Genomic DNA, 25,082 nt, shown 5'->3' with positions numbered 1-25,082 from the left:
CGTGGTTGCTGGCGGATCGGGAGGTGTTGCGGCCAAAGCTGGCGGACAGGCGGCCTCGAGCTCGCGGCGAACAATACGGGTGACGTCGTCACAGGTGGTAGCCTGACGTGGTCGACCCTCACATGTCGACGTAGCAGCAGTGTTGGGTAGCCGCGTGATGTGCTGTGTGATACGGCGGCTCTTAGCCTGTTCAAGGCGACGGCATTCTTTAATGATGGCGTCGATTGTCGAGACGTTGCCGAAAACAAGTAAATTGAAAGCGTCGTCGGCGATGCCTTTTAGGACATGTAACACTTTATCAGCTTCAGACAGCGTCGTCAGATTTTCGGCATAGAGCCAAGACGTCGAGGATGTATGAAACGTACGGCTCTGTAGATGTCTGAACACGAGACGCAAGAGCCTTACTCGCGGGAACCTTGCGGCCAATGGGGTCGCCGAACCGTTCCCTGAGCTTTTCTTTGAAATTGTCCCAACTGGTTATCTCGTCATCATGCGTCTGGTGCCACACGCGTGGGGTGCCACCGAGATAAAAGATGACATTGGCGAGCATGATCGTTGGGTCCCACCTGTTATTAGCGCTGGCGTGTTCATATAGCTTGATCCATTCGTCAACGTCCTGTTCCTCCAGGCCAGAGAACACACCAGGGTCGCTACTGTAGACGGGAGCAGTCAGACAGAGTGACGACGGGAGCAGTCAGACAAGCCGAAGCCGTTGCAGAGGTGGTCTCGTCACCGGGAGGCATGGTGACAAGCTCGATGTACCGACCACTCCGGAGTTCCGTGGCGAGGACTTGGATCGCTCACCTCCACCAGAATGTTACGTGTAGAAAGATACAGACGGAAGAGGCTATTTACAAGTTATTTACACTGGACTGGAGCCAGAGCGCCAGGCCGACATTTTCTCGCGCCAAGGGCACAGACCCACTTCGTCGTCGTTCTCGCGGCGGCTCGTCTCTCGGGTATCTGCCGATAATATCGTAATAATATATATATATATATATATATATATATATATATGGTAAAGTCGCGGCCACAATACTTTCCTTTACCGCAGCTGTGGCCTAGTTGCAGGCACAGGCCTCGGTTGCGGGAGGTTGTCGGTTCAATACGCACCGCCGCCGGGCACGCACTGGTTCACAAGTATTTTCACATATCGAATATGAGTTACAGTCAACAGTTTTAGAGGAGGAACTCAGATGGTTTTTACAGCAACTAAACGCAGGGAAAGCTAGTGGTCCAGCTGACATCCCTATCTAAATCGTTAAACAGACTGTACCGAGGGCGCTATAACGTAAAGCGAATCCAAACTGTATTTGTTTCATTGCTACAATGAGGCTTCCAATCCACAATCCGTCGGAAATTTTTCGGGCTAGTCCCGTTTCACCAAATTGTCAAGCGACATTACGAAAGCCTTGAAAACTTACCATGTGATATGACGTTTACACACTGATTATGCATGCTTAAACAAAAAAAAATATTTGTCATTCTACGTTTTTTTGCCTCATCAGCCCTCCGAAAATGGTCAAAAGTTTTCGGGCTGCGTCCACTTCGCCCTTCTTTCACACGATCTCATAAAACCGCGAAAACCGACGACGTCAAAGAGAAGTGTACGCATTAGAAATGCAATATTAGGATGAGCAACACCGTATTTCTTTAGGAATAGCCCGACACTTCAGCGATCTGAAATGAATAGAAGATGGCTGCCCGCCGATCACTCTGGCACCCGCTACTCGGAGCTGCCGGAGAGAATGGATTTATTTGCGTATAAAATTTTTTACGTGGCAGTTTAACGTTGTCAAGCCCTTTCGGCACGTACAGCACATTACTCAGTCAAATTTTATTCGCTGAGGGTCTGTTTTAGCTGCATTTTGCCTTCCGCTGCACGCCTCTGCGAGTTTCTAGCAGACACAGAAACCTAACCAAGAAGCGGGGCAATCGTAGACGCCGCCACTATTCTCCTCATACGGTTGTATATATTCACTGCGCTGACCTAGCCTTAATCAAACCCTCTCTATATCTGCGTGCTTCTTGCCTCTGGCCCGCCGATAAGATAAGAAAAGCCTGTCAGTGTAGGCAACGCTATTGGCTTTGAAATAAAACAAAGTTAACAGCCTATAAACGAGGAGAGCGTTTGATTGGGCCGTTCAAACAACACAGCGGGTCACCACCGCCCGATGTTTACGTGGTTACGTATATTTGCCGTCAGGAGAGTGGACTAAAAATAGATTGGAATAGTTTCACATTGTAGGGCCCCAGAATCAACAAAAGTAATCACTGTATTATGTCAACAAATTTCAGAAACATCATAATGGCCGAAGTACTGAAAGACGTCGATCTCTATGCCCCTGCACAGAAAAGGAGCTTTAAGAGAATATTTGAACTACAGAATCATTGCTCTAATATCTCGTTAAGTACTTCTCAAAGCCATACAGAAAATGTTAGAGCCATATTTGGAAAGAGAGTTGCCGATAGAGAAAGCAAGGTTAAAAAAATGGCGTCGTACCAAGTATCCCTTCGCGAACATGAGATACCTGAAAATGCTCATTCTCAAAGTTGATGAAAAAAGCGAAAAATCTGGGCCCACGTTGCCAAAAAGTTATTACGCAAGGATTGTTCGTGAGACAAAGCTTCAGCCAATCCTAATGCCGGACATACTATAGAGAATGCAACCCGCCAATGCCAAAGAGAAGCTATGAACTAGAAGGTTTGTGAATTAAGCTTCTGGTCTTTTTCGAAAGAGAAATAAGACAAATATAGTCCCAACAGGCGAAGAATAGACAATTGAAATTAACAACAAAGCAGTCGGTTCTGGAGAAGGCTATGTATTCTTTAGATACTATATAGATAAAGATGGAAGCTCCTACTAAAGAAATTCACAGAAGAATGGTACTACGAGGGAGACAAATTGATGGACTTTTAAAGATTATGATGGATAAAAAAGTTAGCCTAACAACTAAAATACAATTGGTTAACGCTGTAGCATTTCTTGTAGTGACATACACTCTTGAAAAAAATTACACCCTTTGGGTCGTACCTTGCCACACAATCATCATCTCTCTTGTCCGCATTTCGTTTCTTTAACGTGGCGAGCCCGGTACTTCCAAGTCACGAAAGGCATGCGCGTTACCAGCAGGACAGAGCATTCTCGGCAGGAAAGTAGACTATATAAAAAAAAAGTTTACGCCCTTTGAGGCTTATCTTGTTCGCAAACAATAATCGTCATCTGCCTTGATTGGGTTTCCTCTCTTGAAAACTCGGCGCTCGCTACTTTCCTGTCGAGAATGCGGTGTCAAGCTGATAACGCGCAAGTCATTCGTGACTTAGAAGTACCGGGCTCGCAGCATTAAAGAAAGGAAATGCGGACAAGACAGAAGACGACTATTGTTGTGTGGCAAGATATACACCTAACGGGTGTAATATTGTTTAAGAGTGTGTCACCACAGCAAACACTACGGCGTTAACCAATTGTATTTCAGTTGTTAGGCTAACGTTTTATCTATAATCTTCAAAAATCCACCAATTTCTGTCCCACGTAGTACTATTCTATGAATTTCTTTAGTAGAGCTTCCATCTTTATAATCTAATCGTAGTCTATGACCACAAGCACGCGTACATTTAGTGGTGTCATGAATACCAAAACGTGCATTGACGCAGGTCAAAGTCAACGAAAACAACCGTCAACACAAACTTGCGCATACATTCCGTGGCATTATGAAAAAAAATACAAAGGAAAGCAAAGCAGGTAGGCCGTTTGCGAATAACCCACCAGTCAACAGGTGCACATTTAGTCTTGTCCACAAGGGAGGAAAGATGAAAGACGTCGCCCATGGAATGGAGTAAGAGCATGCGAGTCGTCGCAGCTGCCAAAAAATGTTTCTTTTGCTCATCGTTTGAAGTCGCTGAAACTCTTTTGCGACATAATAGACCCCAACATGGTTGTAGGACACCTGTATTATGACCTCCACTGATTTCTGAGTTGAACCAACTGCGTTCCATTGCAGTCTTTGCACAAGTGATCCTTTTTTGTCTGTGAGCAAGCTGTTTTCTATGCAAAGTCTATGCGTGCGTGAAAAATGAAATAGAACATTAGTGAAAAATTATATGGCAAGGTGAACTCTCAGACTTCTTTCTTTCTTTTAGAGAGAAAACTGTATAAATTGAAGTCTGTGTGATTGTAATCGCACACTTGAAGGCCGGACCCCGGCGGAAATGTCGCTAAAGTTCTGTTATTTTTTCCTACGTACATCTATTGTTTAAACCATTTCTGTGCCGGATCCTGTGATTCTATGCTGCACTGATATACAGGGCGCCCCAGCTAACTTTTGCCAGAGTTTTAAAATATGTGAATGGCACGGAGCTGGACAGAACCAAGGTAATGCTGTTTGCCGCCGCTAGGAGATACTCAAATAATTTTTTTCGTTCCGCCTAATTAGATAATTAGTCCTCAATAATTAATCAACTTCTCAAATATTATGATTAGATTAGAACCGTCAATGGGAAAACTGTAGAGCTGTTGTAGTTAATTAACTAATTAAGCGCAATAGAAAAATACGCGAAGGAGCGCCACGTGACGGCAAACCATATGTCGTTGATTTCATTCAGTTGCGGTTAACCACTTTTTTAAAAATTCTTCGTTCAAGTTACGTGAAACACGCTATATATATATATATATATATATATATATATATATAAAATGTTATACAATCAGAAGCCAACACACAATGACACCAAGGACAGCATATGGGAAATAATCTGCAGTTCTCACTGCATGAAAGAAATGTTGAAGAAAAGGAAATCAAAGTGGATAAAAAAAAAACACTGCCCACAAGTGTGATACGGACCCACTTCTTCGCATTACCCCTGCGATGCTCTCACCAATAGAGCTACCTAGGCGCCGTCTTTCCATTAACTTTCTGGGGTATTTATATTTATCAACTAGAACGGGAAAGTAATCCTGGCAATGTTTAACACGCGAACGCTCTCGAATGAGGGTAACTTAGCAGGGCTCTCTGAGGAATTATCAGGCATTGCCTGGGATATCATTGGCCTTAGTTAGGTTAGAAGAATTAGCGAGGCTTAAACAGTGCTGACTAACGGCCACGTCGTCTGCAGCAGAGATCTTCCACATATGGCAGAATACGGTGTGCAATTTCTAAATTATAAAGACATAGCGGGAAAGGTCGATGAATTCTACAGCATTAATGAGAGGGGAGCAGTCATCGTAACAAAGCTCAATAGGAGGTGTAAAATGAAGGCAGCGCAAGTCTACGCTATAACCTCCAGTCATGTTCATGAAGCGATAGAATAATCTTATGAATATGTTGAATTAGCAATTAGAAAGGTGCAAACTCGGTATACTGTAGTCATGGGTGACTTGAACGAAAATGTGGCGAAAACGCAGGCTGGGAAACAAGTAATTGGCAACTGCGGCATCGATACTACGAACACCAGAGGAGAGATGTTTGTAGAATTAGCGAAAAAAAATGGGCTCCGAATAATGAACACCTTCTTCAGGAAGTGCGGTAACAGAAAGTGGACCTGTCAATTCACGAATGGAGCAACAGGTAATAGATTTCATACTGCGTGCTTATGTCAGCATAGTGCAGGATGTAGAAGTGTTAAGTAGGGTGAAGTGCAGTGCTGAAGCCGACATCCACCACCTCCTGTGGGTTTGCCCTGCGTGGAAATTGACGAGGCTCCGGCACCTCGCAGCAGCGGTACTTTCACCGCACAATGCTAGCCATTGCAGTGCTTGGACGCAGGGATCGCATTATCGATCCCTCCTGGACATTTTTAGATCCGCAAATCTTTTGTTATTCATTTAATCATCCTTATTCGCCCGCATACCATACCCCTGTATGCCCTCAGTCCTTACCCCTCGCATTAAAAAAAAGTGCAGTGAGTATAGGTTAGTCAGGTCTACGATTTCTCTCCATTTTAATCGAGAAAGAGGAAAATTAGTGAAGAAGAAACAGGGCAACTTTGATGCAGTAAGAGTAAAAGTACACTAATTCAGGCTGGTGCTCGCAGGTCAATGTGCATCTTCAGAACCGGAAGATGAAGATGACATAGAGGTAATAAATGAAACCATAACTTGGCTCATTTCAGAAGCAGCAATCGAAGTTGGAGGTAAGGCACCAAGGCAACCAGTAAGTATGCTCTCTTAAGTAACAAAGGACCAAAAAAAAAAAAGAAAAAGAAATTGTCTAACTCAAGAGATCAGGTAGAATTCGCTGAACTGTCAAAAATGATCAAGAAGAAGAAAGTAAGGGAGATTGGAATTTATATCGTGGGAAGGATTGAGGAAGCATTAAAATATCGCCGCAGCATGAAATCAGCGAGAAAAAGACTTGGCATAGGACAAGGCAAGATATATGCACTGAAATATAAGCAAGGTAATGTCATCAGCAAATTTTATTATATAGTCAAAGCAGGAGAATTCTGTACTGACCTGTGCTATACCCATACCAATCGCGCTACTTTGAATGAAAGTAGTGTTGAAGAGGATACGGAAGCTCCTTCTATATCTAGCGATGAAGTTACATGGGCATTACAAGATATGAGCCGAGAAAAGCGGCAGGATAAGATGGAATAACAGCCGATTTATACAAAGGTGAAGGACATATCATGCTTGAAAAGCTTGCGGCCCTTTATACCAAATGCCTCACGACTTCAAGTATACCAGAGACTTGGAAGAATTCCAACATTATACGAATTTATAAGAAGTGAGACGTTAAAGAATTTAAGAATCATAGGCCCGTTAGGTTGCTTTCAGTAGCATGTAAAATATTCACCCGGATAATTTCCATGAGAAACAGGGCAGCTCTTGAACCAAGAGAACAGGCTGGCTTCAGGAAGGGATATTCCTGAGGAAGTCAGCCTCTAGAGTCTGTACAGGAGTACGTTTATTTAGGTTAATTACTCACAGGGGACCATGATCAGGAGAATGAAATTTGTAGAGGAATAAAAATTATCTCAGAGACACCTCTGGGAGTGGTGTAGGTATGCGTAACCATTGTACCATTTGATCATCACGACGCAGCCTGGTGTCATTATGAATGTTATAAAACTTGATACGACTGGTATGAACGACAGCGCTGCAGCAACACGAACGTATGCCGACGATGAGGCAATGATGAGGCAATGATGCCGACGATGAGGTGAATTGACGAGGCAAGCAAACTACCGTAGATGGAGGCGTCAGGTGCGCTGATGACGTTACAATCATTATAAGCTGGTAACGGCCTTTAGCTCCTTATCCGTCGGCGTCGAACCATTATGCGCCGCGCGGGCGATATCTTGAACAAGATATGCATACAGACAGAGTGCCGATTACTGATAACTTCGCGCGCTGTGTTCTCGCCGCTTCGCGTTGAAAAGAGAAGCGCGGTCCCATATCTTGAAAGCGGTCTGCGAAAGGCGCAGTGCGCGGCGTGCGCTGAGAGATTTGCGAGTGCAGTCTTCTCGCCGCTTTGTTCGCGTAGAAGGTAAAGACGCTCGCTGCTGCGGGCTCTATCTACATTGCATGCGTGATTCCAAAGAATGTATGCACTTTTCGCTTCACTTTGCTGAGTGCTTGAAGTCTGCTTCACCTCAGCCGCGGGTCGACCCGGTATTGCACTATCTCCGGAATCGGTCCACATTTCTGTCTTACGTGACGGACAGTTTTCTCATTGGGTAAGCATAGAAATTTAACATGGGTTGGGGTACATACGGTAGGCATTACCAAATCCTAACTGAGAGCTTACCACATGTCGTCAAAAAGTACGCAATCATTGCATCCTGCCTGTGCTAACACAAGGTGCAGAAACTTGGAAGTTAACAAAGGAACTGGAGAAAAAGTTAACAATCGCGCAAAGAGCGCTTGGTGAACGTGGCTTGAACCTACTTATACGAGTGAAAGCTCTGTTGAGCATGGTTAGAGACGGTTTTGCTTCTTTTAATGTTTTATTACACATCAAAGGCTTCATCACTGTCTTGCTGTGGCTTGACTAAGCTAAAGACTGATCTGTGTTCTGTAAAGCAATTCCTTGCAGTTAGAACGTGGGTTACTGTAATATAACTACTGCAAGTCTGGCGCCTGCGGCGAACAGTTGACACGCTCGCATTGGGGCGTGTTTCATCCATGGCGGGACTGAGGGACCAAGCGCCGGGGAAGCAGCTGTTAAACCCTCGTCTAGTCACGTGGTACACAGCGGTGAGGCTCGATCGAGCGCAACTGCGACGCCTCTGCGCAGCGCATCACGTGATATGACGTCAAGCCTTCACACTTGCGCGCAGGCGGCTGAAAGTCAAACGCGCGCCGAGATTTACGTTGGAAGTTCTAAGTCGAGGAGCAGAGCTTTCGCTCTAAAGAAATGTTAGGTGTAATGTTAAGAGACAGCAAGAGATTGGTGTGGATCAGAGAGCAAACGGGGAGAGCTGATATTCTTGTTCATATCAAGATCAATAAATGGAGCTGGGCGGTCCATGTAATGCGTAGGGTAGTTAATCAGTGGACCATTAGAGTTGCAGAATGAGGGCAAAGAGAAGTGAAGCGAAGTCGTGGACGGCAGAAAAATAGTTGGGGCGGTGAAATTAGGAAATTTACAGGCGGAAGTTGGAATCAGCTAGCCCAAGACAATAGTAATTGGATGTTGATGATGGCAGGAACATTTCACTGGAAGTGTTAGCCAGTGCCACCACTCATGGCCCTGCCGGCGGATGAGGAAGATATGTTCTGCCGCAGACGTCACGTCTGCGCAAACATTTTGGGTGAAGGCAACTAATCAGTAAACCCCCATAAGAGGCGCTATCACGTAAAGCTATTCCAAACTTTTCTATTCCAATTCTGCAATCAGCCCTCTACGATTGTCCCAAAAACTTTTTTGGAAAACTGATACTTCACCTGTCTGTCATGCAACGTCACAAGAACCGCGATAGCTCCCAATCCGACATTACGTGTACACACTAACTATGCATGATTCCGCCGAATAAAAGAAAAAAAAATCTGATTCGACGACTTTTCGCTATTAGCGCTCTGCTATTGGTGAGAGGTTTCAGGTTGCACTTACTTCACGTGTCTGTCACTCCACGTCACAAAGCTGCGAAAACTCATTGCGTCCAAGTGACGTGTACGCGTTAAAGATGCATGAATATGCCGAACAAACTGGAGCTTTTTCTGAATAGCCGAAGACTGTCCTGTTCTGAAAGGAATAAAATATGGCTGCCGCCGATCGCTCAGACACTGGCTACTCGCAGCTGCCGGAAAGCATGGGTTTATTTGCGTAAAAAAAATTTTCCGGGCCGTACAACGTTACCGAGCCCTTTCGGAACATATACGACATCGCTCTGCCAACTCCTCTTTGCTGAGAATCACTTTTAGCGGCGTTTTTAACTGTCCGTTGCACGCCGCCGTGATTTCAGACAAGCCACCGCAAGCGAAGTAAAGCAAAGCGGACCAATCGCAGACGCCGGCACCGCGATCTTCATCCAGCTATCTATTTTCAGTGCGCTGGCTCAGTCCCACCGAACCCCTCTCCATCTGAGCGTCCTCCTCACCTTTTGTTAGCCAATTCGATAAGGAAATCTGCTCAATGTAGGAAATGCTATTCGCTTTGAAAGCCAAATAAGTGACCTCCTATAAACGAGCAGCGCGCTTCATTGGGCGTTTGAAACAACAATGCGGGGCACCGCCCGATGCTTGCGTCGGCGGTTACGTAAATTTGACGTCAAGAGGTTGGAATAAAAACAGATTGGAATAGTTTTACGTCATAGTGCTCAAACTATCTGAAGGCATCAAAGCTGCCGGATTCGAGACCCTCGCTGTGTAATGAACCAAAAGAGAGGAAACCAAGGAGGCCTGATTCTTTAGTCATATCATAAGAAGGCAACAAACAATGACACCAAAGACAGCGTATGGGTAATTATCTGCAGTTTTTATTGAATTAAATAAGTTATAAATAAATTGAGATGAAAGGAAAGTGGTGGCGCTGGCTAACTCTCCCAGGGTTAGTTCTCTAGTAGATAAGCAAATTCTCCAGAAAGTGGGCGGGAAAACGGCGCCGCGGTGGTTCAATTCGTGAGAGCACCGTAAGCGTAATCCGAAAACGTGAGCTCGTATCCCCTCTGCTGGCAGCTGTTTTTTCATCCACTCTCATTTACATTTACTTCTCATTTCGATAATTAAATAAGAACTGCAGATAATTTCACATGTGATGCCCTCGGTGGCATTGCTTGTTGGCTTCTTAAAACTACAAACGGCATTTTGCTTGCCCCGCTCACCGTCAGCGACGTATTTGTGCACGTCGCAGCCTCGCATTCGTCCGCCGCTTTAGAACTTCGGGAACAATCGAGCCGAGCAGCACGCCACCGAAAACTGCACTCGACACCGCCCAAAGCACGCAATGTGCGCGCCAGGAGCGAGACGAGGAAGCACCGCCATAAACTGCCGCGCCGAAAATGCGTCTGTAAGCTTGATGACAATTCCTTTCGGTGAGAGCAGCTTACCAAAGGGATAGGGGAAAGGAGCAGAGAGGACACAAAGCGGAACGTGCTGCATTTCCCCACGGACAACTTGTAATGAGAATTGCCGAAGGGGACGTGGAAATTGGCGAGCATTCGACGAGCTCGCGCATCGGCGCCGCACCACCTATGCAGGCGCCGAAAGTGCCTTGCCGAAACATTCGCCGCTCGCTTTCACAGCTCCCACCATCGGAGCCAAGCAGCGTCTCTCGTGTGCCAGTCAATTAATGCGTTTTTCAAAGCTGGATTGTTTCCCAATAATTCATCAATAGCGGAGACGCTTCCGCCTGCCGCCTCCAATGCGTGCTACCGAGATGCCAGCTCGGCGTGAACGGGGTTGAGCGAGTGAACGTGGCCTTTGAAAAACCTAGTTGTTGTAAAGCGTGAATCGTAATGCGCTTTTTGCTCCCGCAATTACTTACACCTAGTCAGGATTGCCGTCGCTGGGAATTGCTCGTTAGAATTGCTTCATCGAGTCATCGCGGCGTAAATGGATATCGAATTTCCTTCAAATTCTATCAAAGGCTCCTTTAGAGAGGCCGCGTTTCGGTACCGCGAGTATGGAAAAGCCGTCCACTTGGTGATCAGAAAGCTTCGATTGGATAATAGAATATTTGACAATGAAGTTCGTTGAATGATGTGGCGACAGTTGCTGTGTCAGGTCTGCGCGATCAGCGTGTTCCGTAAGAGACTAGTCAAGTCAGACCCATAACAGATGAACGAGCGCTGCCATCAAGCCAGCGATTTGCAGTTGCCCGCGTGATAAGGCAAAGAAGCGTCCGTCGCGTTCAGGTCGAGCATTCCGAACAGGCCTCCTGGTTCGTTCTCTACGACAATGCACAGTGCCCCAACGCCGTAGTTGTGCAGCCTACGCTAGTCCAAAGATTGTTGCGCGCCACGCGCGTTTACAAACTCACCTGGTCTTGTACCGTCGGAATAGCCTGAAATCATCCAAGAAGGGAAAACGTTTTCTGACATTCTGGACATACAGCTCAAGTTGACGAAGACGGTGACCCATACCTTACGGAAAAAAGACCTTGCCTGCAGTTTTCAAGGCTGTTACATGCATTCTGTTAAATGCATTGCTACTGATGGGCATCAGTTTAAAAGGCAGTCAAATGTGGTTCAGAAAATATATCAAGGCTTTTTAGTTCTAAGCTCATTTTCCGAACTTCATTGCCAGCGGTCGTATTTAAGCTCATTAGAGTCGAGTTGAATAATGTTTTTACTAGGCGCCTCTGTCGTATGCAATGGCAAGGAAATACTGAATCCAGATCCAACTATCAGATCTCGGTAACCACCAATGAAAAAGCGAGCTCTGTTAATCTATCAACCGTCCGCACTGAGGAATATTCCTTCTTGATTCCATAGTACAAGCAAAGTGTGTCAGCAAGAAGCCGCCAAATTGAGAGCGTAGACATACCTGAAGCGAATTGACTTTTACTTTTAAGGGAACAAAACAACGTTTGGGAAGCTTAACTTAAAGGGAAGTTTTGCTACTATAAGTTTCAAGCTCTCCTGAAGAAAACACGATCCAGCAAAATACGCCATAATAAAATAAATTCCGGGGTTTAACGCCACGAAACTGCACAGTTAGTTCAGAGGAGCGCGACTTACCCAGCCAGAAAGCGCGTTCTGCGTTTGATAACGCAGGCTGCACGTACCATGGTCACAAGAAGAGTCATGTGCCTCGCCGCAATCAAACACAGTTGACAATAATACCCATTTCATTGCGTAAGGAACACTCTACAGTGACGCTTCTTATCATTCATTGAGAACAAGAATACGCGCCACCAAAACATTACGTCTCATTTGCGCCGTACATAATAAATTTATTGGATCATTGAACTACGTGTAAAGACTACTAGAAGGCCACGTTCATTTGAGCATTCCTCTATATTTCGGCTGAGCAATTTCATGATATACGTGGAATATTGGCCCAAGATGCCTCAGTTTCTCTTTAAAAAATAAGAAAGTTTGCAACAATGCTTGGGGCTTTAGCTTGACCTTCGTGAAGTTTCGTTTGACCCACTCGTTTTCGAGTAGCTTCTGCTGTCTGGTGCATTAGTTGCAACGATTTGCAATTCTTGGAAGTTGACTTGCCCCTCAGTCCAAATCACACACAAACCTTGCGGGACCGAAGCATTTGTTTCGTTTCTCAAGAAAGTTGTTCTGCAGTCTCAATATTCTGTGAAGTTTACCGTTTGCGAATTCCCTTCTTCACAGTAAGCGAATGCCGTATTCGATCAGGGCTATCAACCGAAGGTGTGCTATGCACTTTGAACAAACGACATGGCGGCAGGTGACTTTTTTCGACGAAGTATAACTTCGCAATACGGAAAAACTCCCAGCTTCGCCCGAGCGGAGAAGCATTGATAGCGATAGCAAAGTTTTAGACAACTGCACGAAGCAAGGCTCGTAGTTTGATCGACCGTATAAATTGCAGCAAACATTCACTTACTAATGAAGTTAAGAAGCATGGTGCCACGCGCTCATAGGCAAGTGTGAACCGATTTCACTCGATGAACCCGAACATTCGCAGTCACAGCGCTGGCGTAATTAAGAGCGCAGAATGGATCAAGCGAGCGCTGCGGTTGCCACTCGCGTCAGCACGTCTCCGAAACTTAAGATTGCGCCATTTCTAGCACTAGGAGCCCCGGAAGACAGTGCACATGAAGCCAACAGGCATCTCGACTCCCCTGGCCTCGTACCCTTCTGAGATTACCTCCACGATAAGGCACGGACGGTGTGTGAGGTCAGCCGCACGGACAGCCGTGCGCAGCTATACGGCAAGGCTAGGGGATGACAACCGTGCTCACCAGAACCCCCCCCCCCCCCCTCCCGTACCACGTGCTGATCCCTCACCCCCACATTACGCGCCCCTTATCACGTGACCTCTAACATTGGGCGCGCATCAAGACGCCATCGTTCTCACCTCACCCTCGCATGCTTTCCCTCGCACCCACGGCATACGAAGCACGGGGCGCGGTAGGATGTTATCGCACATGGAATGTATACATAGCCCTATGGTGACGCCGACGACAATGACGAAGATGCACCTTGAGTGTCCAATAATTACTGACATAACAATAACAGAAAGAACGAAAGCGTTACGGGGCTATAAATACGCTAAGATCTATGCCAGGATTCTCAGCAAGACTCAAAAGATAACTTGACCTCACGAGAATTATCGCAACGAGCATGAACGGCTGTCGTGCAGTTAAACAACAAAATTGCAAAAGACGAAAGATGGAGGTAATACAACAAGAGGTGAGGGGTATTCTGGTGGAGCATTCGAACACGTCAATGATACCGGCGTGGTGAAACGCGCAGTGGAGAGCGGCAGTGTCATACATGTTTATATCAAGCAAGCCGCAGCCTGCTTGGCTTGTCGAAGCGCATGTTGCAGCGCATGAAACGGCGCAGGTGTGGGTGTTCATGAAGGAGCGAGAGAGAAAACGCGAGACGTCACTGAAAGCTACACTGTGCGTGATAGTGCCCTGTGCAAAGCTCTCGGAACGCCATTGTCGAACGATACGCGTAAAGAGAAAATGGGGGCGGGTATATTATGCGGTCGATACGTCGCAAGAACAAGCTCAATTGTTTCAGCCGCTCTACGCAGGCGAGAGTGGAAAATGTAAGCGGAGGCAGAAGACCCGAGGCGAGAGCTCTCGCGCGATGGATTCGTTTCTTTTCAAGCCTCCCGAGGAAGGTGCGGCCTCGAAGTGTTCCTATTTTGCCGCCACTCAGAAGTCTGAATAATGCAAACGCGAGTAACGGCGAAATCTCCCCCTCGCAAGCCGCCCGAAATGGGCGCGTGGCATGTCCCAGGGGCATCTACACGCTTGCCTTATTACGCCAGAGAATGGCGGGGGCCAATTCAGAGCTCGAATTTTCAGATTCAGCTGCATCACCTGAAGATGCATAACGACTGATTCCACAAAGAAAGAAAGAGAGAGAGAGAGGGACGATATATACGCCAGAAACTACGTGCGTGCGTGCACTGAACATTTAACGACTGCGGTGTACGCTGATGATTTTTTAAGTAGTAAAGCTTCGGCTATGTCTTGCCGCCCTCTCACGGAGCAGCGGGTACTAATAGTTCCTGAGCGCTAGATTTTGTATATATACAGGAGTACAAAAATTGCCAGTTATTTTTGACACCGCCTCTTGAGTGAAATATATGTGATAGCATAGGGCGTATTCGCTTTCAGTGTGCGCTTATTGTCTGCTTCAGCAAAACGAGAAGAGCTCATTGGCTGGTTGAGCACTGTGTCACGCGAAGGTGATAATGTCGCCGAAAGTAATCGTCCGAGAACACGTCCCCTGGTGTCCAGACTCTGACAGCGCGTGAGCGAACTCCGTACAAATGGTTAGCCAGCGAAGCTGAAACGTGCGGCCCCGGTGTTTATCACTGGTTTACTCCCGACGGTTCATTAAACGACGGCTTGATAGGCTGCCGGATTCTCGGAACGCAGCTGCTGCTTGCGCTCGGCTGCACGAGCCTATTCTTGTGCCCAGGCTGCCGCATCGGCATGGCGTAAACAAGCTCGTTCCCAAAGCTGCATGCAGGCATTACATGCAGGGGAGAGTCTGTAAAGAGGCCCTGCGAATCCTCCTCGGAGCAGGAACCCTCGGAAATAAAGTGAAACACAAACTTTTCTGGATACCGGCCCATACCGGGATAGAAGGGAACATGAGAGCATACAGTCTAGTTCGCGAGATCACATACCGAGCTGGACAGATAGAGCCTCTCGAGAGAACCCTACAACGGTGGAGCCGACGTGTGCGGAAATATTAAACTACTATAGAGGGCAGAGAATAAAATATCCTCCGCCACACACACTACTTACACAACAGGAAGCAGCCGACTGGAGAAGGCTACAAACCGGAACTTTCTATAATCTACACATACTAAGTAAAATGTACCCGACACAATACAGAAACTCCTGCCCATGGTGCGGAGAAATACCAACTCTTTACCACATAACATGGGAATGTAAGCATAACAACACATTCCATAAACATAAAAACCCGAGTGCGGAGCAATGGGAGGGCCTGCTCACCAGCAGCGAGCTCACCGCCCAAAGGGCAATGGTGCAGCACGCGTGCGAAGTGGCCAGGCTCAGTGGAGCCCTGGAATAGGGGCACACCCGTGCTGAAGAGCCAGGCAGCAAGCGCAAGACGGCTCACCGCTAAACCCCTTGATAGCATCAATAAAGTTTTTCTCTCTCTCTCTCCCGGCTCTGCTCACGGAGTTGCTGGTCAAAAGCTGCTGCTCCTGTGGAGTACGCATAACGCGTGGCCTACCTATTTCGGAGCTGGAGAGAAACAGCTGCGCGCACGCTCGGCTGCGACGGAGAGCAACGGCGTCACCACTGCGGCAGCCAATCGCGCGCCCCTCTTTCTCTTCTTTTGTTCTTTTTTTTCGCGCATGCACATGGGGCTGCGCCAGAGGAGTTATCAGCGTACAGGTGACGGATTGACGGACAAATCAGCTAGCCATATACAGATTCGCTGTAAAACGAGACAATTTGTAGAAGGAAAATGCCTATTCAAGACAGTTGCTGATGGGGATTATGGACATTGAAGGCTTTAAAAAGAACAGCATTAAGATCTGTATTTTCTGCCACATCCGGACTCCCTTTTATAGGGTATATTGCAAAATTAAGTTTTGTGGGAGCATTGGAATTATTTAATGACTGATAGCACGTAGGCGGCGGAAAGTTCTACAGGGACTGGAAACGCCTTTTTGTCGGGAAAGTGCTATGAGGTTATAACAAATGCCACATAGCGCGTGGCGGTCTGTGTTTCTCTAACTCTATCTGCTTCGCAATAATTTTTGCTGTAATTCTGCAAATTCGCACAAGGCCGCTGCGGTCAATTAATTTCTCCAACGTAACAAAAAAGTGAATAGAGGAGGATAGGTGGCAGCAGTTTCCATAGATCATGTGGTGTTCATATTCAAAGATATACGCTAACTGCACCAACCTTCGAATAAGGGGAATTCTCGTACGTACGAGGGCGAATCAGAAAGTATTTGCCCTGTTCTTTATTATCCAAAGTAAGCTACATACACGTAATTACCGAAAACGTTATTCTACGTACCTTACGCTATTTTTTACGCATAGTCCTCACACCGCTTCAGACATTTGTACCGTTGCAGCACTACATTTGAGATACCGCTGTGGTCAATGAGCGACGCACAGGGCCTCTCCGAACGCTAATTGTCATGCAAGTCTGCGTCCATTTACGAACTCGCAACACCACCACTTCAGACTTCCCCAAGCGGGACACCTTTCCCCATAAGTGGGCTGCATTTCCCTGTGGCTTTAGCTGGGCACACTTCGTAGCTCGTACGCCGTGGACGTGTGAAGCACAACCACCATCTTCAACAACTGTCAGGAGCGCCGTGCCGCGGAGCTACCGGCAGATAAGGCCGGGCCGGTCCAACAAAGGTCCGCCGCTGCGTATCAATATGTTGGCTTCGCACTTACAACCATAATTTGGTTTAAAAAGTAGGGGCAAAGACTTTCTTATCCTCTCTCGTAATTTTTGATTTCGCTTCATAACAATGCGCTCAATTCACAAGGGATTTATTACGTGAGAACCGTATGCGATTTTCCGACCGCTGTCGCTAATACTATGTTTGTTATGACGAGAGCTTGCTGCTCATTATCAGCGCTCACTCTGCAAAGTGAGCTCTTTTGAATGTTAACCAAAGAGCCAACGCTGCAAGTGAAGCATCAGGACTAAAGCTATGCAATGAAGGCGTGTGCGTACTTGGGACGATGTAATTTGCATTTGCGCACGCATTAAAGAGCTAAGCAAACTGTGATGCATTAAATATTCGTCACAACACGCACTTTGCACTCTAGGACGTCCTCTGACTGTAGTTGTGTCCTGCCTTTGTTTCGTGTTCTCCTCTAAGGTACTGGTAGTATTCTTGTACAATTCAGGCTTTGCTAGCACATTGTGCCTTGCGTTCGCGTGCTAGTGCGTTTCTCATCTGTTTGTACGAGCACGTATTATTGGAGCGCAGCTCTAGACGCCTGTTTCTGCGTTCGGGGTCGGCGTAACCGAGCTAACGAGCACAGCGAAGGATGAAAGAGTGAACGCGGAGCGCAGCGAGGGTTGAAAGACGGCGATGGCGAAGAGAGCGCGACGCGGAAATCGGAGGAGGAGGGTATGGCGAAAGCGTGAGAAGAAAATCGTAGTGAAGCGCAAGACGGGCTCTGGCAGCGACGACCGCTACGAGATGACACCAGCGTAGCGCGCCGTCGTCTCTTCACTGATGGAATACTGCGAGCGCGCCCAGCGACTGATAACATGTATTAGGGAGTGTCGTAATCATATACCATATATACCGATACCATATATATTGCATATTGCAGTGTCGTAATCGCCGGTGAATTTTTTTCCCTGTTGCTTTTCTTTCGCTCTTTTTCTTTCACTTCTTACCAATTGTTAACAAATCGTCAGCAATTTACAGTCGTTAATAATTTTACGTCACCCCTTGCATATGTCAGTTCAGGTGTACCGCAGGGCAGCGTACTAGGACCCTTGCCCCTTTTTGTTACTTACATCAATGATCCGCCCAATAACATCTCAACCTGCATGCGTGTTTTTGCCGATGCTTGTATACTATATCGACCAATTCGCAGCCTTGATCATCACCGTATTCTTCAATATGACCTTCATCTCGTTACCAACTGGTGTGAAGACTGGCAAATGAAACTTCTCATCTAAATGCAAACTAATGACATTCACGCGAAAAACATCAATTCATAGCTTTTCCTGTTGTATAACTACAAATCTAGTATCTCAGGCATCAGCATACAAAATATCTAGGCGCTAATCTTACACCGAGCCTTTCCTGGGCCTTTCACATCACAACCATATGCGCAAACGCTATGGTTCATCGTTATATTCGTCGCAACTTGCGTAACTGCCCGTCCAACATCCGTAAATTAGCATTCCTATCATTTGTACACCCCCACCTTGAGTTCGCGTCCCCTGTATGGTCTCCCTACCATGAATACTTAATCCGCATGTTAGAAGCCATCCGAAACCGAGCTGGTCGATTCATTTGCCGAAATTACAGCTACTGGTCAAGCATTACTCAAATAAAACTCGACCTTTCCCTTCAATCACTGAGTAGCCGACGTGACATAGCACTCCTGTCCTTGCTCCGTAGATATGTTCACCAAATGAAGCCATCAAACTTACCACTGGAATGCGTGTCTTGCACATCATGACGACTTTATAATGATTTAAGCCTCACTCGCATTTATGGCAACACTAACGCATTGAACTTCTCGGCTCTACCACGAGTGATTCGGTTATGGAATTCTCTTCCTAACAGCACTATCGCGCAAATTATTAATGATAAATTCAGACAACTAATGAACCCGCAGTTTTCAGCATAACAAATATATTCATCTGTACATATGTCATGTCATATAATACGTGTCACATATGCGCCATGTCTTCTTTTTTTTTTTCAATTTTGTTTGTTTTATGCACTCGCGCTATGTGCCTTATGTTGCGCGGGTGATACGTCGCTTTTTATGTTACCGTAAACTGGGGCCCTATAACGTAAAACTATTCCAATATGTTTCTATTCCAATCTCCTGACGTCAAATTTACGTAACCACCGACGCAATCACCGGGCGGTCACCCGCAGGGTTGTCTGAACACACCAATAAAACGCTCTCCTCGTTCATAGGAGGCCACTTTTGCTTGCTTGAAAAAGGAATAACATTGCCTAGACTGAGCGGCTTGTCGTATCTGATTGGCTGACAAGAGGCGAGGAGAACGCTCAAGTGGAGAGGGATTCGATGGGGCAGAGCCAGTGCACTGAAAATCGATAACCGGATGAAGAGAGTGGTGCCGGCGTCTGCGATTGGTCGGCTTTCCCTTACTTAGCTTGCGGTGGCTGGTCGAAAATCGCGGCGGCATGCAACGGAAGCTCAAGAATGACGCTAAAACGGACCCTCAGCAAAGAAGAGTTGGCAGAATGTGGTGGTAAACGTGCCGAAAGTGCTCGAAAACGTTACACGGCCACGCAAGAAGTTTTATTACGCGCAAATACACCCATGCTCTCCGGCAGGTGCGAGTAGCCAGCGCCTGAGCGATCGGCGGCAGCCATCTTGTATTCCTTTCAAAACAGGGCAGCCTGCGGCTATTCAGAAGAAAATTCAGTTTTGTTCGGCATATTAATGCATCTTTAATGCGTACACGTCACTTTGACGCGGTGAGTTTTCGCGGTTTTGTGACGTCGCGTGACAGGCAGGTGCAGTGGGTGCAGCCCGAAAACTTTTGACCAATAGCCGGAGGCTAATGGCGAAAAGGCGTCGAATCAGAAATAACTGTTTTTCTTTTTTCTGTCACATCATGCATAATCAGTGTGTACACATCATATCAGATGGGGAGGTATCGCGGTTTTCGTGACGTCGCGTGACAGACAGATGAAGTGGGGGTGGTCAAAAAAAATTTTTGACCAATCGTGGAGGGCTGATAGCAGAATTGGAATAGAAAAGTTTGGAATAGTTTTATGTTATAGCGCCCCTGTACTTTTCATTCTTTTCCCGACAACTCTTTGTATTGATTTAGCGTTTGTATTTGTGATACTGTTTTACAAGCACGTGAAGATTATACACATTTTTTGCTCTCACATTTTTTTATTGCTCATATATCGGTTTTCTCTTGTCATTTGTTCAACGACGCCCCCCTTACTCAATGCTGCTCTTGGGGCCTGTAAGGTACCTTGAAATGAAGAAATAAATATATAACACCCTCTTTATGCCGCACTAACCGTTTTCATCCTTTACTAACCAATGATTTTGATTGTGGGCTACGCTCAGAGACGATGGCTGGTGTAACAACGTTAACGTGGCAGTACACCTATAGGTTAACATTGTTATCCATGGTTCCGCTTTTAAAGCAACGAGCAAACGATTAGCAGTTGCTCTAAAGGTCGCGATTACAGAAGATGAGTGGCTTCAGAAAGAGTATTCATGTGATGGTTCTTCACAGTACCATCGGTACACAAATTTTACTACCAGAAAAACAGTGGCAACTACGTTATGATGTCTAACTTTACGCCATTGCCTCCAAAATGTCCTGACCACGCTAACTTATCCAGTGACAGGCATATTTTAACAGCGGAACGCTTGTCCATCCGTTATTTCAATCTGCGAAGGCGTTTTGCGGATAGTTACTACAAGGATGACAAGTACGCCAACGAATTACTCGAGTCGACAGTAACACCTTTGCCTCAGTACGAAACAAGTGCTTTATTTCTACAAGTTGAGGCAGACACCACGATGAGGCATACGTTACGGTCGAAAAAGCACTGTATCTATTAAGTAGGCAGTGACATCATTAGAAGACATGTCATCAACGTGTGACTTCTGCAGCTAAACCTGGCGGTTTTGTCGACGACAATTCGCGCCTCTTGTTCAGCGATTCTTGTTTAGCGTGGCGCGCACGCACATGCTGCGGGCGAAGCGGATGTTCTATAATCCTACAATTCGCATCTGTGTACGCGTAGTTCGGCGCCCAACCTGCACGTGTTTTGTTTGCTGGACTGCGTCTCGGCAGTTTCGCGTGCTTCGGAGCATTGTCGCTGGTTTTCCAACTTTGCAATTAGTCCAAGTTGGGTGGAGTAAGTGTCCGAGGCAAGCCCACCTGCGTGCACAGTCATATGGGCACACTATGCACGAAATGCTGGCAGGATCACGGCTGGCTTGTTCTCTTAAATACAGGGGAAAAATAATGCAAGCGCAAGAAACACCAGCAAAGCGACACAGTTTTTCTCCTTCGGCCTGGTCACTGTTAACAACGGCGCAATATGAGGCGTCTATAATGAAGCTTTAATCGTAGACCTCGTTGTAATACGCCGTTAACGCTCCTTGTAGGTTCACAAGCTAGATTTCCGAGTTTTGCAATTCAAATGCTTACATATACCAATGTACGAAATTGTTGTATTACCTTGGAAAGGTCGGTTTCAGGAAGCGTTGGCAGAGGACCACCGGCGAGACTGGTTTTCTTGAAGTAATTGCAGGTCTTTGCACCCAAGATTGGCCCCGACTCAGTGGTTTGTTTCGTTCCTGCAAGGAAAAAGCGGACAAGCAAGACACGCGTCATTTATACACAAGTATGCTCCCTGACTGAATGGGCGTATAACTTCATATCAGTAATGAGGACGCATTATTACTATGTAATGAGCTAACTAGGAAAGCAGGAAGTATCTTTCAAGAAAAGGCAGTCTTTGTGGTTCCCGAATTAATGGCATTATAACGTCCTATAAAAAACAACGAAAATTCATATTGCGTAGTTGGGCGACATTGTAAAGTATGCACAAAGGATTAAGAAACAGGCACCATGCCTGGCAAATACATATTTTTTTCAAGATACTGTTTTAAAACGACTTTAACTGCTATACAGATCACAAGCTTCTACTAGCATAATGACGCCGGGCAGTCGGTGTGTGCGTGTGCGTGCGTGCGTGCTAAATTACGCCTAATTACTTCAATATGACGAGTCACCAACTAGCCCAACAGCAAGTTCTGCTAGGTTCAGTACTGTTTCTCTATCACACCTTGAAATGTTCATGTAGAATTGGGTTTCTGGGGCCGTGTTCCCAAAGGTTTCCGCTCGTTAGTGCTGTTTGCCATTGGCCGGCTGGCTTCGCTAATGATATGTCGAAGGTCACGAATGTCTGAGATCTGCTCTTGAGAACAATTCTAGCCTAAGAACTTTTCTTCAATACGGGTACGGGGCAGAGTTTTGTTCGGAAGCGCTGTATGTCATTGACCAGATGCATTTATATATCCGACATCACGATCGCTTTCCATCTGGTCTTGCGGACGTACCATTTTAGGGAAAACACTTTTGAGTGAATACAGGTACTGCAGTGGAATTTGCACAACTGTTGCTTCATAAGTGCTTTTTGCCATTGGCCCTCGCTACTAATACGACGGCGAATGGGAAAGTCTTTGCCCCTATTTCTTTAGCCAAAACAAAACGTCTGTAAATGCGAAGTCAACATATCCATTCCGAGCGGTAGACCTTTTTTGGATCGACCCCGCCTTATCTGCCGGTTTCTCCGCGGCACGGTGCTGCTGTCAGTTGTTGAAGACGGCGGCTGTGCTTCACACGTCCACGGCGTACGAGCAACGAAGTGTGATTCGTTTTCTATGGAGAAACGGAGGAACATCCATCAAAATCCTCAGGCAAATGCAGACCACGTATGGGGAAAGGTGTTTCGCTTTGAGAAGTGATAGGTGGTGGTGCTGTGAGTTCGCAAAAGGCCGTCAAGACCTGCATGATAATGAGCATTCGGGGAGGCCGCGTGCGCCGCTGACTGCCGACAACTGAGAAAGGCTGGGCCACCGAAAATACAGTCCAGACCTCACCCTTAGTGAGTTCCACCTTTTCGATCCACTGAAGAAGTTCCTGCCAGGATAGCGATTCACGTGCAACGGTGAAGCTAAGACAGCAGTCCTACGGGGGTTCCACAGTCAGTTGGACGAATTCTACTACGGGGGCACCACAAATTTAGTGCTGCGATGGCGGAAATGCCTGAACCGGTGTGCGGACTACGTGGAAATGTAATTTAAGGTACGTAGAATAGTACGTATGTTTGAAATTATCTGTATGTACCTTATTTTGGTCAATAAAAAATTGGGCCAGGTACTTTCTGATTCGCCCTCGTGTGTATACATTGCGATTGCCTAGTTTCTGCTCCTACAAACAGTTCTTCTAGCCTAAGAACGTTCTTGCATCTAGGCACCGTAGGCCCGTGTTAAAAAGAAATTACGAAAAAGAACGTTATTACGCTAAAACTACTTATAAAACCAGGTGGCAGTCAATGAATCTTGAAACTACCCTACTGCAAAACCCAGTACCCGGTGTCCAGTGCAGCGCCGGATTAAGGGCCCAGTGCTGCGCGCTGCATGCTGGGGCGCTTGGTAGGCTTGGCGTACTGGGAGGTTCTGGGTATTGGCGCGAAAAACAGCTCTAGCATGTTAAATACGTGGTGCCTGGACAACGCATATATTTTTTTGAATACAGAAAGCAACAGAGAGCGTTTTAGTGCAAATAAAAAACCTCTCACCAGGATTTGATCGTCGGACCTACAAGATCCCAATCCCGGTACTTTACGACTACGCCACGCCAGCAGGTGAACATGGGCTGATAACTTGTCATATCAAGGATCGAGAATCGGTTTTAGTTTCACAGAGATAAGTCTCGCACAGACATGGTAGATGCGCTATCGCCCAGCAACTAAAACTCACGCCTGTTCCGTAAAGAAAAAATTTGCTGCCCGTCATCAGTAGCATGCTCGGAAGTGCCACGACATTGATTTTCACTTGCGACTGGTATTTTAACTTCGAAAAAAGTCCTAAATGAACCGCCGACCTGGGACACTGTATGGGCTGTTACTGACGACTTGGATAGCCTTTTCTTGTTCTTTACGCGAGGCATATGCAACGTTTTCTTAGTTCAATGATCCCATTCAGCTGACACTTCAGTTTAGTCATACATCTTCGTCAGAGAAGCGCAGGCTAGCGCTGGGAGCCTTCGGCGACAGCACATATATACCGGTGTTTATGGCGCGGCGCGTCGGCGCTCATTGCTTGTTGTGCTGGCACTGTAGACATGAAAAAATCGCTAATTTAAGAACACCCATGCGACAGCTGAAATATAGAGTGATTTATTCTTGTTAGACTTCTTAATTCCTGAGCCTAAACGCGCCAATAGCGTGCAGACGGACTCGGCGGATACGCTAGGCCTAAGCTTCGGTGGGAACCAATCTCGGTGTGGGTAGCTGGCGAAAGGTAAAATGTGTGTATTTGAGCCTCAAAAATTTTATTACTACAATAGAGAAAGTGGAAGCGCACGAAAATCGCCTCAGCTTTGTTATCAGTGCAATAAATCAATCAGCGATGGGCTTAGAACTCGGGGTGCGTCCGAGCGCGTCTGAACGACTTCTGGATTTCATGTCCACTACACAACACTGCGACAATGGCGACAACTCCCAGTCACATGTTACGTGCGAACTACTAAAAAACGCGGCGTCCTCGGCGTTTGCCTGGTTTCGTTCAAGAATTTAGCTATCTGCCCAGTCAAAAAAGAAAATGCAAAAAACGAAAGTAATCTTCACTGTCAAATGTGCACGACTAAACAGGGCAGCTCACATGCCTTTATTACAAGCTGCGCCACGAAATATGGTTTTATAACCGCAAGATATAGCGTTATTTCGAACAAGAGACTAGTATCAAACGATGAAATTGTATAAAGCATTTAACATTCAGCAGCCCTCATCCTTGCGTACTGGAACCAGCACGGCACAAACACAACCAGCGCCGTTTCCAGTGCGAACCAGCGAACTGCAGCGAGAACCAGCGCCTTTACAGCAATAAACCATAAAGGCGCCAACCTCTCCTAATACTCACTTCAAAAAAAAATAAAAAAAAAATAAACCAGAGCTCCCCAGCGTCATGGCAGTGGAACCAGCGTCTCGTCCAGTGTGACCCAGCGTTCTCACTGGTGTCCCAGTGAGTCCCAGC

General features: G+C 46.4%; 1 protein-coding gene across 3 annotated transcripts in view; it reads right to left on the bottom strand.

Moving 5' to 3' along the window:
• Positions 1–25,082, bottom strand: part of LOC126546058 (G-protein coupled receptor dmsr-1-like) — a 1,011,142-nt gene that overhangs the window by 494,506 nt on the left and 491,554 nt on the right. For all 3 annotated transcript variants that reach the window (XR_011893509.1, XM_055062099.2, XM_055062100.2), the window contains exon 3: positions 21,499–21,617. The gene's annotated coding sequence lies outside the window, so the exon portion shown is untranslated. The remainder of the gene's footprint in view (positions 1–21,498; positions 21,618–25,082) is intronic.

Source organism: Dermacentor andersoni, chromosome 1 (assembly GCF_023375885.2).
Source record: "Dermacentor andersoni chromosome 1, qqDerAnde1_hic_scaffold, whole genome shotgun sequence".
Taxonomy (NCBI): domain Eukaryota; kingdom Metazoa; phylum Arthropoda; class Arachnida; order Ixodida; family Ixodidae; genus Dermacentor; species Dermacentor andersoni.
The sequence above is the reverse complement of the archived record's forward strand: the minus strand, read 5'-3'. Positions and strand labels throughout refer to the sequence as shown.